This window comes from Argiope bruennichi, chromosome 7 (assembly GCF_947563725.1).
Source record: "Argiope bruennichi chromosome 7, qqArgBrue1.1, whole genome shotgun sequence".
Classification (NCBI taxonomy): Eukaryota; Metazoa; Arthropoda; class Arachnida; order Araneae; family Araneidae; genus Argiope; species Argiope bruennichi.
In genome coordinates, this window is record NC_079157.1 from 10,515,587 (window position 1) to 10,530,427 (window position 14,841).

Sequence of the window (14,841 nt, forward strand, 5' to 3'; positions counted from 1 at the left end):
ACTCAGCGAATGTGGTTTCTCAAGATTTCTAAAGTCAATCGAAAGCGCACATGTAAAATTATTAGTGTTATCCAATAAAAATAAAAAGATTATTGATATATAACAAACTCCCCGGAGGGGAATCGAACCCCAGTCTCCCGCTTTTCAGGCGGGGATACTGACCACTATACTACCGAGGACAGTTACGCTTGCCGAAACCAGGGATCGAACCAGGGACCTTTAGATCTTCAGTATAACGCTCGCCCAACTGAACTATTTCGGCACGCCTAGGAGAAATCGGAAAGCAGCTTTACCAGAATGAAATTGGAAAGAATCAGCAAGATGTTATTTGTTCATAAAAGGACGAGAGAAGATACATCTAATAAAGAATTGTGTTACTCAGCGAATGTGGTTTGTCAAGATTTCTAAAGTCAATCGAAAGCGCACATGTAGAATTATTAGTGTTATCCAATAAAAATAAAAAGATTAATGTTATATCGCAAACTCCCCGGCTTGGAATCGAACCCCGGTCTCCAGCGTGACAGGCGGGGATACTGACCACTATACTACCGAGGACAGTTACGCTTGCCAACACCAAGGATCGAACCAAGGACCTTTAGATCTTCAGTCTAACGCTCTCCCAACTGAACTATTTCGGCACGCCTAGGAGCGATCGGAAAGCAGCTTTACCAGAATGAAATTGGAAAGAATCAGCAAGATGTTATTTGTTCATAAAAGGACGAGAGAAGATACATCTAAGGAAGGATTGTGTTACTCAGCGAATGTGGTTTGTCAAGATTTCTAAAGTCAATCGAAAGCGCACATGTAGAATTATTAGTGTTATCCAATAAAAATAAAAAAGATTAAAGAAATATAGCAAACTCGACGGCGGGAAATCGAACCCCGGTCTCCCGCGTGACAGGTGGGGATACTGACCACTATACTACCGAGGACAGTTACGCTTGCCCAAACCCGGGATCGAACCACGGACCTTTAGATCTTCAGTCTGATGCACTCCCAACTGAGCTATTTCGGCACGCCTAGGAGAAATCGGAAAGCAGCTTTACCAGAATGAAATTGGAAAGAATGGGCAAGATGTTATTTGTTCATAAAAGGACGAGAGAAGATACATCTAAGGAAGAATTGTGTTACTCAGCGAATGTGGTTTGTCAAGATTTCTAAAGTCAATCGAAAGCGCACATGTAGAATTATTAGTGTTATCCAATAAAAATAAAAAGATTATTGATATATCACAAACTCCCCGGTGGGGAATCGAACCCCGGTCTCCCGCGTGACAGGCGGGGATACTGACCAATATACTACCGAGGACAGTTACGCTTGAATAAACCCGGGATCGAACCAGGGACCGTTAGATCTTCAGTCTAACGCTCTCCCAACTGAGCTATTTCGGCACGCCTAGGAGAAATCGGAAAGCAGCTTTTCCAGAAGGAAACTTTAAAGAATGTGCAAAATGTTATATTTTCATAAAAGGACGAGAGAAGATACATCTAAGGAAGAATTGTATTACTCAGCGAATGTGGTTTGTCAAGATTTCTAAAGTCAATCGAAAGAGCACATGTAGAATTATTAGTGTTATCCAATAAAAATAAAAAGATTAAAGAAATATCGCAAACTCACCGGCGGGGAATCGAACCCCGGTCTCCCACGTGACAGGCGTCGATACTGACCACTATACTAACGAGGACAGTTACGCTTGCCGAAACCCGGGATCGAACCAGGGACCGTTAGATCTTCAGTCTAACGCTCTCCCAACTGAGCTATTTCGTCACGCCTAGAAGAAATCGGAAAGCAGCTTTTCCAGAATGAAACTTTAAAGAATGTGCAAGATGTTATTTGTTCATAAAAGGACGGGAGAAGATACATCTAAGGAAGAATTGTGTTACTCAGCGAATGTGGTTTGTCAAGATTTCTAAAGTCAATCGAAAGCGCACATGTAGAATTATTAGTGTTATCCAATAAAAATAAAAAGATTATTGATATATCACAAACTCCCCTGCGGGGAATCGAACCCCGGTCTCCCGCGTCTCAGTCGGAGATACTGACCACTATACTACCGAGGACAGTTACGCTTGCCGAAACCCGGCATCGAACCAGGGACCTTTAGATCTTCAGTCTAACGCTCTCCCAACTGAGCTATTTCGGCACGCCTAGGAGAAATCTGAAAGCAGCTTTACCAGAATGAAATTGGAAAGAATCAGCAAGATGTTATTTGTTCATAAAAGGACGAGAGAAGATACATCTAATAAAGAATTGTGTTACTCAGCGAATGTGGTTTGTCAAGATTTCTAAAGTCAATCGAAAGAGCACATGTAGAATTATTAGTGTTATCCAATAAAAATAAAAAGATTATTGATATATCATAAACTCCCCTGCGGGGAATCGAACCCCGGTCTCCCGCGTCTCAGTCGGAGATACTGACCACTATACTATCGAGGGCAGTTACGCTTGCCGAAACCCGGCATCGAACCAGGGACCTTTAGATCTTCAGTCTAACGCTCTCCCAACTGAGCCATTTCGGCACGCCTAGGAGAAATCGGAAAGCAGCTTTACCAGAATGAAACTGGAAAGAATCAGCAAGATGTTATTTGTTCATAAAAGGACGAGAGAAGATACATCTAAGGAAGAATTGTGTTACTCAGCGAATGTGGTTTGTCAAGATTTCTAAAGTCAATAGAAAGCGCACATGTAGAATTATTAGTGTTATCCCATAAAAAGATTATTGATATATCACCAACTCTCCGGCGGGGAATCGAACCCCAGTCTCCCGCTTTTCAGGCTGGGATACTGACCATTATACTACCGAGGACAATTACGCTTGCAGAAACCCGGGATCGAACCAGGGACCTTTAGAACTTCAGTCTCACGCTCGCCCAACTGAACTGTTTCGGCACGCCTAGGAGAAATCGGAAAGCATCTTTACCAGAATGAAATTGGAAAGAATCAGCAAGATGCTATTTGTTCATAAAAGGACGAGAGAAGATACATCTAATAAAGAATTATGTTACTCAGCGAATGTGGTTTGTCAAGATTTCTAAAGTCAATCGAAAGCGCACATGTAGAATTATTAGTGTTATCCAATAAAACTATAAAGATTATTGATATATCACAAACTCCCCGGCGGGGAATCGAACCCCAGTCTCCCGCTTTTCAGGCGGGGATACTGATCATTATACTGCCGAGGACAGTTACGCTTGCTGAAACCCGGGATCGAACCAGGGACCTTTAGATCTTCATTCTAACGCTCTCCCAACTGAGCTATTTCGGCACGCCTAGGAGAAATCGGAAAGCAGCTTTACCAGAATGAAACTGGAAAGAATCAGCACGATGTTATTTGTTCATAAAAGGACGAGAGAAGATACATCTAAGGAAGAATTGTGTTACTCAGCGAATGTGGTTTGTCAAGATTTCTAAAGTCAATCGAAAGCGCACATGTAGAATTATTAGTGTTATCCAATAAAAATAAAAAGATTATTGATATATCACAAACTCCCCTGCGGTGAATCGAACCCCGGTCTCCCGCGTCTAAGTCGGAGATACTGACCACTATACTACCGAGGACAGTTACGCTTGCCGAAACCCGGGATCGAACCAGGGACCGTTAGATCTTCAGTCTAACGCTCTTCCAACTGAGCTATTTCGGCACGCCTAGGAGAAATCGGAAAGCATCTTTACCAGAATGAAATTGGAAAGAATCAGCAAGATGCTATTTGTTCATAAAAGGACGAGAGAAGATACATCTAATAAAGAATTATGTTACTCAGCGAATGTGGTTTGTCAAGATTTCTAAAGTCAATCGAAAGCGCACATGTAGAATTATTAGTGTTATCCAATAAAACTATAAAGATTATTGATATATCACAAACTCCCCGGCGGGGAATCGAACCCCAGTCTCCCGCTTTTCAGGCGGGGATACTGATCACTATACTGCCGAGGACAGTTACGCTTGCTGAAACCCGGGATCGAACCAGGGACCTTTAGATCTTCATTCTAACGCTCTCCCAACTGAGCTATTTCGGCACGCCTAGGAGAAATCGGAAAGCAGCTTTACCAGAATGAAACTGGAAAGAATCAGCACGATGTTATTTGTTCATAAAAGGACGAGAGAAGATACATCTAAGGAAGAATTGTGTTACTCAGCGAATGTGGTTTGTCAAGATTTCTAAAGTCAATCGAAAGCGCACATGTAGAATTATTAGTGTTATCCAATAAAAATATAAAGATTATTGATATATCACAAACTCCCCGGCGGGGAATCGAACCCCAGTCTCCCGCTTTTCAGGCGGGGATACTGACCACTATACTACTTTGGACAGTTACGCTTGCTGAAACCCGGAATCGAACCAGGGACCTTTAGATCTTCAGTCTAACGCTCTCCCAACTGAGCTATTTCGGCACGCCTAGGAGAAATCGGAAAGCAGCTTTACCAGAATGAAACTGGAAAGAATCAGCAAGATGTTATTTGTTCATAAAAGGACGAGAGAAGATACATTAAGGAAGAATTGTGTTACTCAGCGAATGTGGTTTGTCAAGATTTCTAAAGTCAATCGAAAGCGCACATGTAGAATTATTAGTGTTATCCAATAAAAATAAAAAGATTATTGATATATCACATACTCCCCGACGGGGAATCGAACCCCAGTCTCCCGCTTTTCAGGCGGGGATACTGACCACTATACTACCGAGGACAGTTACGCTTGCCGAAACCCGGGATCGAACCAGGGACCTTTAGATATTCAGTCTAACGCTCGCCCAACTGAACTATTTCGGCACGCCTAGGAGAAATCGGAAAGCAGCTTTACCAGAATGAAATTGGAAAGTATCAGCAAGATGTTATTTGTTCATAAAAGGACGAGAGAAGATACATCTAATAAAGAATTGTGTTACTCAGCGAATGTGGTTTGTCAAGATTTCTAAAGTCAATCGAAAGCGCACATGTAGAATTATTAGTGTTATCCAATAAAAATAAAAAGATTAATGTTATATCGCAAACTCCCCGGCGGGGAATCGAACCCCGGTCTCCCGCGGGACAGGCTGGGATACTGACCACTATACTACCGAGGACAGTTACGCTTGCCGAAACCCGGGATCGAACAAGGGACCGTTAGATCTTCAGTCTAACGCTCTCCCAACTGAGCTATTTCGGCACGCCTAGGAGAAATCGAAAAGCAGCTTTTCCAGATTGAAACTGGAAAGAATCAGCAAGATGTTATTTGTTCATAAAAGGACGAGAGAAGATACATCTAAGGAAGAATTGTGTTACTCGGCGAATGTGGTTTCTCAAGATTTCTAAAGTCAATCGAAAGCGCACATGTAAAATTATTAGTGTTATCCAATAAAAATAAAAAGATTATTGATATATAACAAACTCCCCGGAGGGGAATCGAACCCCAGTCTCCCGCTTTTCAGGCGGGGATACTGACCACTATACTACCGAGGACAGTTACGCTTGCCGAAACCAGGGATCGAACCAGGGACCTTTAGATCTTCAGTATAACGCTCGCCCAACTGAACTATTTCGGCACGCCTAGGAGAAATCGGAAAGCAGCTTTACCAGAATGAAATTGGAAAGAATCAGCAAGATGTTATTTGTTCATAAAAGGACGAGAGAAGATACATCTAATAAAGAATTGTGTTACTCAGCGAATGTGGTTTGTCAAGATTTCTAAAGTCAATCGAAAGCGCACATGTAGAATTATTAGTGTTATCCAATAAAAATAAAAAGATTAATGTTATATCGCAAACTCCCCGGCTTGGAATCGAACCCCGGTCTCCAGCGTGACAGGCGGGGATACTGACCACTATACTACCGAGGACAGTTACGCTTGCCAACACCAAGGATCGAACCAAGGACCTTTAGATCTTCAGTCTAACGCTCTCCCAACTGAACTATTTCGGCACGCCTAGGAGCGATCGGAAAGCAGCTTTACCAGAATGAAATTGGAAAGAATCAGCAAGATGTTATTTGTTCATAAAAGGACGAGAGAAGATACATCTAAGGAAGGATTGTGTTACTCAGCGAATGTGGTTTGTCAAGATTTCTAAAGTCAATCGAAAGCGCACATGTAGAATTATTAGTGTTATCCAATAAAAATAAAAAAGATTAAAGAAATATAGCAAACTCGACGGCGGGAAATCGAACCCCGGTCTCCCGCGTGACAGGTGGGGATACTGACCACTATACTACCGAGGACAGTTACGCTTGCCCAAACCCGGGATCGAACCAGGGACCTTTAGATCTTCAGTCTGATGCACTCCCAACTGAGCTATTTCGGCACGCCTAGGAGAAATCGGAAAGCAGCTTTACCAGAATGAAATTGGAAAGAATGGGCAAGATGTTATTTGTTCATAAAAGGACGAGAGAAGATACATCTAAGGAAGAATTGTGTTACTCAGCGAATGTGGTTTGTCAAGATTTCTAAAGTCAATCGAAAGCGCACATGTAGAATTATTAGTGTTATCCAATAAAAATAAAAAGATTATTGATATATCACAAACTCCCCGGTGGGGAATCGAACCCCGGTCTCCCGCGTGACAGGCGGGGATACTGACCAATATACTACCGAGGACAGTTACGCTTGAAGAAACCCGGGATCGAACCAGGGACCGTTAGATCTTCAGTCTAACGCTCTCCCAACTGAGCTATTTCGGCACGCCTAGGAGAAATCGGAAAGCAGCTTTTCCAGAAGGAAACTTTAAAGAATGTGCAAAATGTTATATTTTCATAAAAGGACGAGAGAAGATACATCTAAGGAAGAATTGTATTACTCAGCGAATGTGGTTTGTCAAGATTTCTAAAGTCAATCGAAAGAGCACATGTAGAATTATTAGTGTTATCCAATAAAAATAAAAAGATTAAAGAAATATCGCAAACTCACCGGCGGGGAATCGAACCCCGGTCTCCCACGTGACAGGCGTCGATACTGACCACTATACTAACGAGGACAGTTACGCTTGCCGAAACCCGGGATCGAACCAGGGACCGTTAGATCTTCAGTCTAACGCTCTCCCAACTGAGCTATTTCGTCACGCCTAGAAGAAATCGGAAAGCAGCTTTTCCAGAATGAAACTTTAAAGAATGTGCAAGATGTTATTTGTTCATAAAAGGACGGGAGAAGATACATCTAAGGAAGAATTGTGTTACTCAGCGAATGTGGTTTGTCAAGATTTCTAAAGTCAATCGAAAGCGCACATGTAGAATTATTAGTGTTATCCAATAAAAATAAAAAGATTATTGATATATCACAAACTCCCCTGCGGGGAATCGAACCCCGGTCTCCCGCGTCTCAGTCGGAGATACTGACCACTATACTACCGAGGACAGTTACGCTTGCCGAAACCCGGCATCGAACCAGGGACCTTTAGATCTTCAGTCTAACGCTCTCCCAACTGAGCTATTTCGGCACGCCTAGGAGAAATCTGAAAGCAGCTTTACCAGAATGAAATTGGAAAGAATCAGCAAGATGTTATTTGTTCATAAAAGGACGAGAGAAGATACATCTAATAAAGAATTGTGTTACTCAGCGAATGTGGTTTGTCAAGATTTCTAAAGTCAATCGAAAGAGCACATGTAGAATTATTAGTGTTATCCAATAAAAATAAAAAGATTATTGATATATCATAAACTCCCCTGCGGGGAATCGAACCCCGGTCTCCCGCGTCTCAGTCGGAGATACTGACCACTATACTATCGAGGGCAGTTACGCTTGCCGAAACCCGGCATCGAACCAGGGACCTTTAGATCTTCAGTCTAACGCTCTCCCAACTGAGCTATTTCGGCACGCCTAGGAGAAATCGGAAAGCAGCTTTACCAGAATGAAATTGGAAAGAATCAGCAAGATGTTATTTGTTCATAAAAGGACGAGAGAGGATACATCTAATAAAGAATTGTGTTACTCAGCGAATGTGGTTTGTCAAGATTTCTAAAGTCAATCGAAAGAGCACATGTAGAATTATTAGTGTTATCCAATAAAAATAAAAAGATTAATGTTATCTCGCAAACTCCAAGGCGGGGAATCGAACCCCGGTCTCCCGCGTGACAGGCGGGGATAATGACCACTATACTACCGAGGAAAGTTACGCTTGCCGAAACCCGGGATCGAACCAGGGACCGTTAGATCTTCAGTCTAACGCTCTCCCAACTGAGCCATTTCGGCACGCCTAGGAGAAATCGGAAAGCAGCTTTACCAGAATGAAACTGGAAAGAATCAGCAAGATGTTATTTGTTCATAAAAGGACGAGAGAAGATACATCTAAGGAAGAATTGTGTTACTCAGCGAATGTGGTTTGTCAAGATTTCTAAAGTCAATCGAAAGCGCACATGTAGAATTATTAGTGTTATCCCATAAAAAGATTATTGATATATCACAAACTCCCCGGCGGGGAATCGAACCCCAGTCTCCCGCTTTTCAGGCTGGGATACTGACCACTATACTACCGAGGACAATTACGCTTGCAGAAACCCGGGATCGAACCAGGGACCTTTAGAACTTCAGTCTCACGCTCGCCCAACTGAACTGTTTCGGCACGCCTAGGAGAAATCGGAAAGCAGCTTTACCAGAATGAAATTGGAAAGAATCAGCAAGATGCTATTTGTTCATAAAAGGACGAGAGAAGATACATCTAATAAAGAATTATGTTACTCAGCGAATGTGGTTTGTCAAGATTTCTAAAGTCAATCGAAAGCGCACATGTAGAATTATTAGTGTTATCCAATAAAACTATAAAGATTATTGATATATCACAAACTCCCCGGCGGGGAATCGAACCCCAGTCTCCCGCTTTTCAGGCGGGGATACTGACCACTATACTGCCGAGGACAGTTACGCTTGCTGAAACGCGGGGTCGAACCAGGGACCTTTAGATCTTCATTCTAACGCTCTCCCAACTGAGCTATTTCGGCACGCCTAGGAGAAATCGGAAAGCAGCTTTACCAGAATGAAACTGGAAAGAATCAGCACGATGTTATTTGTTCATAAAAGGACGAGAGAAGATACATCTAAGGAAGAATTGTGTTACTCAGCGAATGTGGTTTGTCAAGATTTCTAAAGTCAATCGAAAGCGCACATGTAGAATTATTAGTGTTATCCAATAAAAATAAAAAGATTATTGATATATCACAAACTCCCCTGCGGTGAATCGAACCCCGGTCTCCCGCGTCTAAGTCGGAGATACTGACCACTATACTACCGAGGACAGTTACGCTTGCCGAAACCCGGGATCGAACCAGGGACCGTTAGATCTTCAGTCTAACGCTCTTCCAACTGAGCTATTTCGGCACGCCTAGGAGAAATCGGAAAGCAGCTTTTCCAGAATGAAACTGGAAAGAATCAGCAAGATGTTATTTGTTCATAAAAGGACGAGAGAAGATACATCTAAGGAAGAATTGTGTTACTCAGCGAATGTGGTTTCTCAGGATTTCTAAAGTCAATCGAAAGCGCACATGTAGAATTATTAGTGTTATCCAATAAAAATAAAAAGATTATTGATATATAACAAACTCCCCGGCGGGGAATCGAACCCCAGTCTCCCGCTTTTCAGGCGGGGATACTGACCACTATACTACCGAGGACAGTTACGCTTGCCGAAACCCGGGATCGAACCTTGACCTTTAGATCTTCAGTCTAACGCTCGCCCAACTGAACTATTTCGGCACGCCTAGGAGAAATCGGAAAGCAGCTTTACCAGAATGAAATTGGAAAGAATCAGCAAGATGTTATTTGTTCATAAAAGGACGAGAGAAGATACATCTAATAAAGAATTGTGTTACTCAGCGAATGTGGTTTGTCAAGATTTCTAAAGTCAATCGAAAGCGCACATGTAGAATTATTAGTGTTATCCAATAAAAATATAAAGATTATTGATATATCACAAACTCCCCGGCGGGGAATCGAACCCCAGTCTCCCGCTTTTCAGGCGGGGATACTGACCACTATACTACTTTGGACAGTTACGCTTGCTGAAACCCGGAATCGAACCAGGGACCTTTAGATCTTCAGTCTAACGCTCTCCCAACTGAGCTATTTCGGCACGCCTAGGAGAAATCGGAAAGCAGCTTTACCAGAATGAAACTGGAAAGAATCAGCAAGATGTTATTTGTTCATAAAAGGACGAGAGAAGATACATTAAGGAAGAATTGTGTTACTCAGCGAATGTGGTTTGTCAAGATTTCTAAAGTCAATCGAAAGCGCACATGTAGAATTATTAGTGTTATCCAATAAAAATAAAAAGATTATTGATATATCACATACTCCCCGACGGGGAATCGAACCCCAGTCTCCCGCTTTTCAGGCGGGGATACTGACCACTATACTACCGAGGACAGTTACGCTTGCCGAAACCCGGGATCGAACCAGGGACCTTTAGATATTCAGTCTAACGCTCGCCCAACTGAACTATTTCGGCACGCCTAGGAGAAATCGGAAAGCAGCTTTACCAGAATGAAATTGGAAAGTATCAGCAAGATGTTATTTGTTCATAAAAGGACGAGAGAAGATACATCTAATAAAGAATTGTGTTACTCAGCGAATGTGGTTTGTCAAGATTTCTAAAGTCAATCGAAAGCGCACATGTAGAATTATTAGTGTTATCCAATAAAAATAAAAAGATTAATGTTATATCGCAAACTCCCCGGCGGGGAATCGAACCCCGGTCTCCCGCGTGACAGGCGGGGATACTGACCACTATACTACCGAGGACAGTTACGCTTGCCAACACCCGGGATCGAACCAAGGACCTTTAGATCTTCAGTCTAACGCTCTCCCAACTGAGCTATTTCGGCACGCCTAGGAGAGATCGGAAAGCAGCTTTACCAGAATGAAATTGGAAAGAATCAGCAAGATGTTATTTGTTCATAAAAGGACGAGAGAAGATACATCTAATAAAGAATTGTGTTACTCAGCAAATGTGGTTTGTCAAGATTTCTAAAGTCAATCGAAAGAGCACATGTAGAATTATTAGTGTTATCCAATAAAAATAAAAAGATTAAAGAAATATCGCAAACTCCCCGGCGGGGAATCGAACCCCGGTCTCCCACGTGACAGGCGGGGATACTGACCACTATACTAACGAGGACAGTTACGCTTGCCGAAACCCGGGATCGAACCAGGGACCTTTAGATCTTCAGTCTAACGCTCTCCCAACTGAGCTATTTCGGCACGCCTAGGAGAAATCGGAAAGCAGCTTTACCAGAATGAAATTGGAAAGAATCAGCAAGATGTTATTTGTTCATAAAAGGACGAGAGAAGATACATCTAATAAAGAATTGTGTTACTCAGCGAATGTGGTTTGTCAAGATTTCTAAAGTCAATCGAAAGCGCACATGTAGAATTATTAGTGTTATCCAATAAAAATAAAAAGATTAAAGAAATATCGCAAACTCCCCGGCGGGGAATCGAACCCCGGTCTCCCACGTGACAGGCGGGGATACTGACCACTTTACTACCGAGGACAGTTACGCTTGCCAACACCCGGGATCGAACCAAGGACCTTTAGATCTTCAGTCTAACGGTCTCCCAACTGAGCTATTTCGGCACGCCTAGGAGAGATCGGAAAGCAGATTTACCAGAATGAAATTGGAAAGAATCAGCAAGATGTTATTTGTTCATAAAAGGACGAGAGAAGATACATCTAAGGAAGAATTGTGTTACTCAGCGAATGTGGTTTGTCAAGATTTCTAAAGTCAATCGAAAGCGCACATGTAGAATTATTAGTGTTATCCAATAAAAATAAAAAGATTATTGATATATCACAAACTCCCCGGTGGGGAATCGAACCCCGGTCTCCCGCGTGACAGGCGGGGATACTGACCACTATACTACCGAGGACAGTTACGCTTGCCGAAACCCGGGATCGAACCAGGGACCTTTAGATCTTCAGTCTAACGCTCGCCCAACTGAACTATTTCGGCACGCCTAGGAGAAATCGGAAAGCAGCTTTACCAGAATGAAATTGGAAAGAATCAGCAAGATGTTATTTGTTCATAAAAGGACGAGAGAAGATACATCTAATAAAGAATTGTGTTACTCAGCGAATGTGGTTTGTCAAGATTTCTAAAGTCAATCGAAAGAGCACATGTAGAATTATTAGTGTTATCCAATAAAAATAAAAAGATTAATGTTATATCGCAAACTCCCCGGCGGGGAATCGAACCCCGGTCTCCCGCGTGACAGGCTGGGATACTGACCACTATACTACCGAGGGCAGTTACGCTTGCCGAAACCCGGGATCGAACCAGGGACCTTTAGATCTTCAGTCTAACGCTCTCCCAACTGAGCTATTTCGGCACGCCTAGGAGAAATCGGAAAGCAGCTTTACCAGAATGAAATTGGAAAGAATCAGCAAGATGTTATTTGTTCATAAAAGGACGAGAGAAGATACATCTAATAAAGAATTGTGTTACTCAGCGAATGTGGTTTGTCAAGATTTCTAAAGTCAATCGAAAGCGCACATGTAGAATTATTAGTGTTATCCAATAAAAATAAAAAGATTAAAGAAATATCGCAAACTCCCCGGCGGGGAATCGAACCCCGGTCTCCCACGTGACAGGCGGGGATACTGACCACTTTACTACCGAGGACAGTTACGCTTGCCAACACCCGGGATCGAACCAAGGACCTTTAGATCTTCAGTCTAACGGTCTCCCAACTGAGCTATTTCGGCACGCCTAGGAGAGATCGGAAAGCAGATTTACCAGAATGAAATTGGAAAGAATCAGCAAGATGTTATTTGTTCATAAAAGGACGAGAGAAGATACATCTAAGGAAGAATTGTGTTACTCAGCGAATGTGGTTTGTCAAGATTTCTAAAGTCAATCGAAAGCGCACATGTAGAATTATTAGTGTTATCCAATAAAAATAAAAAGATTATTGATATATCACAAACTCCCCGGTGGGGAATCGAACCCCGGTCTCCCGCGTGACAGGCGGGGATACTGACCACTATACTACCGAGGACAGTTACGCTTGCCGAAACCCGGGATCGAACCAGGGACCTTTAGATCTTCAGTCTAACGCTCGCCCAACTGAACTATTTCGGCACGCCTAGGAGAAATCGGAAAGCAGCTTTACCAGAATGAAATTGGAAAGAATCAACAAGATGTTATTTGTTCATAAAAGGACGAGAGAAGATACATCTAATAAAGAATTGTGTTACTCAGCGAATGTGGTTTGTCAAGATTTCTAAAGTCAATCGAAAGAGCACATGTAGAATTATTAGTGTTATCCAATAAAAATAAAAAGATTAATGTTATATCGCAAACTCCCCGGCGGGGAATCGAACCCCGGTCTCCCGCGTGACAGGCTGGGATACTGACCACTATACTACCGAGGGCAGTTACGCTTGCCGAAACCCGGGATCGAACCAGGGACCTTTAGATCTTCAGTCTAACGCTCTCCCAACTGAGCTATTTCGGCACGCCTAGGAGAAATCGGAAAGCAGCTTTACCAGAATGAAATTGGAAAGAATCAGCAAGATGTTATTTGTTCATAAAAGGACGAGAGAGGATACATCTAATAAAGAATTGTGTTACTCAGCGAATGTGGTTTGTCAAGATTTCTAAAGTCAATCGAAAGAGCACATGTAGAATTATTAGTGTTATCCAATAAAAATAAAAAGATTAAAGAAATTTCGCAAACTCCCCGGCGGGGAATCAAACCCCGGTCTCTCACGTGACAGACGGGGATACTGACCACTATACTAACGAGGACAGTTACGCTTGCCGAAACCCGGGATCGAACCAGGGACCTTTAGATCTTCAGTCTAACGCTCTCCCAAATGAGCTATTTCGGCACGCCTAGGAGAAATCGGAAAGCAGCTTTACCAGAATGAAATTGGAAAGAATCAGCAAGATGTTATTTGTTCATAAAAGGACGAGAGAAGATACATCTAATAAAGAATTGTGTTACTCAGCGAATGTGGTTTGTCAAGATTTCTAAAGTCAATCGAAAGCGCACATTTAGAATTATTAGTGTTATCCAATAAAAATAAAAAGATTAATGTTATCTCGCAAACTCCAAGGCGGGGAATCGAACCCCGGTCTCCCGCGTGACAGGCGGGGATACTGACCACTATACTACCGAGGAAAGTTACGCTTGCCGAAACCCGGGATCGAACCAGGGACCGTTAGATCTTCAGTCTAACGCTCTCCCAACTGAGCCATTTCGGCACGCCTAGGAGAAATCGGAAAGCAGCTTTACCAGAATGAAACTGGAAAGAATCAGCAAGATGTTATTTGTTCATAAAAGGACGAGAGAAGATACATCTAAGGAAGAATTGTGTTACTCAGCGAATGTGGTTTGTCAAGATTTCTAAAGTCAATCGAAAGCGCACATGTAGAATTATTAGTGTTATCCCATAAAAAGATTATTGATATATCACAAACTCTCCGGCGGTAAATCGAACCCCAGTCTCCCGCTTTTCAGGCTGGGATACTGACCATTATACTACCGAGGACAATTACGCTTGCAGAAACCCGGGATCGAACCAGGGACCTTTAGAACTTCAGTCTCACGCTCGCCCAACTGAACTGTTTCGGCACGCCTAGGAGAAATCGGAAAGCATCTTTACCAGAATGAAATTGGAAAGAATCAGCAAGATGCTATTTGTTCATAAAAGGACGAGAGAAGATACATCTAATAAAGAATTATGTTACTCAGCGAATGTGGTTTGTCAAGATTTCTAAAGTCAATCGAAAGCGCACATGTAGAATTATTAGTGTTATCCAATAAAACTATAAAGATTATTGATATATCACAAACTCCCCGGCGGGGAATCGAACCCCAGTCTCCCGCTTTTCAGGCGGGGATACTGATCACTATACTGCCGAGGACAGTTACGCTTGCTGAA

The 14,841-nt window shown here is 42.5% G+C and overlaps 8 non-coding genes across 8 annotated transcripts; all 8 read right to left on the minus strand.

The window, feature by feature from the left end:
• Positions 1–3,568: 3,568 nt before the first annotated feature.
• Trnaf-gaa (transfer RNA phenylalanine (anticodon GAA)) lies at positions 3,569–3,641 on the minus strand. The gene has a single exon. It is a non-coding gene; the product is annotated as a tRNA-Phe (tRNA).
• Positions 3,642–8,080: 4,439 nt separating this feature from the next.
• Trnaf-gaa (transfer RNA phenylalanine (anticodon GAA)) lies at positions 8,081–8,153 on the minus strand. Its single transcript has one exon. It is a non-coding gene; the product is annotated as a tRNA-Phe (tRNA).
• Positions 8,154–9,202: 1,049 nt separating this feature from the next.
• Positions 9,203–9,275, minus strand: Trnaf-gaa (transfer RNA phenylalanine (anticodon GAA)). Its single transcript has one exon. It is a non-coding gene; the product is annotated as a tRNA-Phe (tRNA).
• Positions 9,276–10,622: 1,347 nt separating this feature from the next.
• On the minus strand, positions 10,623–10,694 carry Trnad-guc (transfer RNA aspartic acid (anticodon GUC)). Its single transcript has one exon. It is a non-coding gene; the product is annotated as a tRNA-Asp (tRNA).
• Positions 10,695–11,080: 386 nt separating this feature from the next.
• Trnaf-gaa (transfer RNA phenylalanine (anticodon GAA)) lies at positions 11,081–11,153 on the minus strand. Its single transcript has one exon. It is a non-coding gene; the product is annotated as a tRNA-Phe (tRNA).
• Positions 11,154–12,208: 1,055 nt separating this feature from the next.
• On the minus strand, positions 12,209–12,281 carry Trnaf-gaa (transfer RNA phenylalanine (anticodon GAA)). The gene has a single exon. It is a non-coding gene; the product is annotated as a tRNA-Phe (tRNA).
• A 1,055-nt stretch (positions 12,282–13,336) lies between these two features.
• Positions 13,337–13,409, minus strand: Trnaf-gaa (transfer RNA phenylalanine (anticodon GAA)). Its single transcript has one exon. It is a non-coding gene; the product is annotated as a tRNA-Phe (tRNA).
• A 679-nt stretch (positions 13,410–14,088) lies between these two features.
• Trnaf-gaa (transfer RNA phenylalanine (anticodon GAA)) lies at positions 14,089–14,161 on the minus strand. Its single transcript has one exon. It is a non-coding gene; the product is annotated as a tRNA-Phe (tRNA).
• Positions 14,162–14,841: the final 680 nt, after the last annotated feature.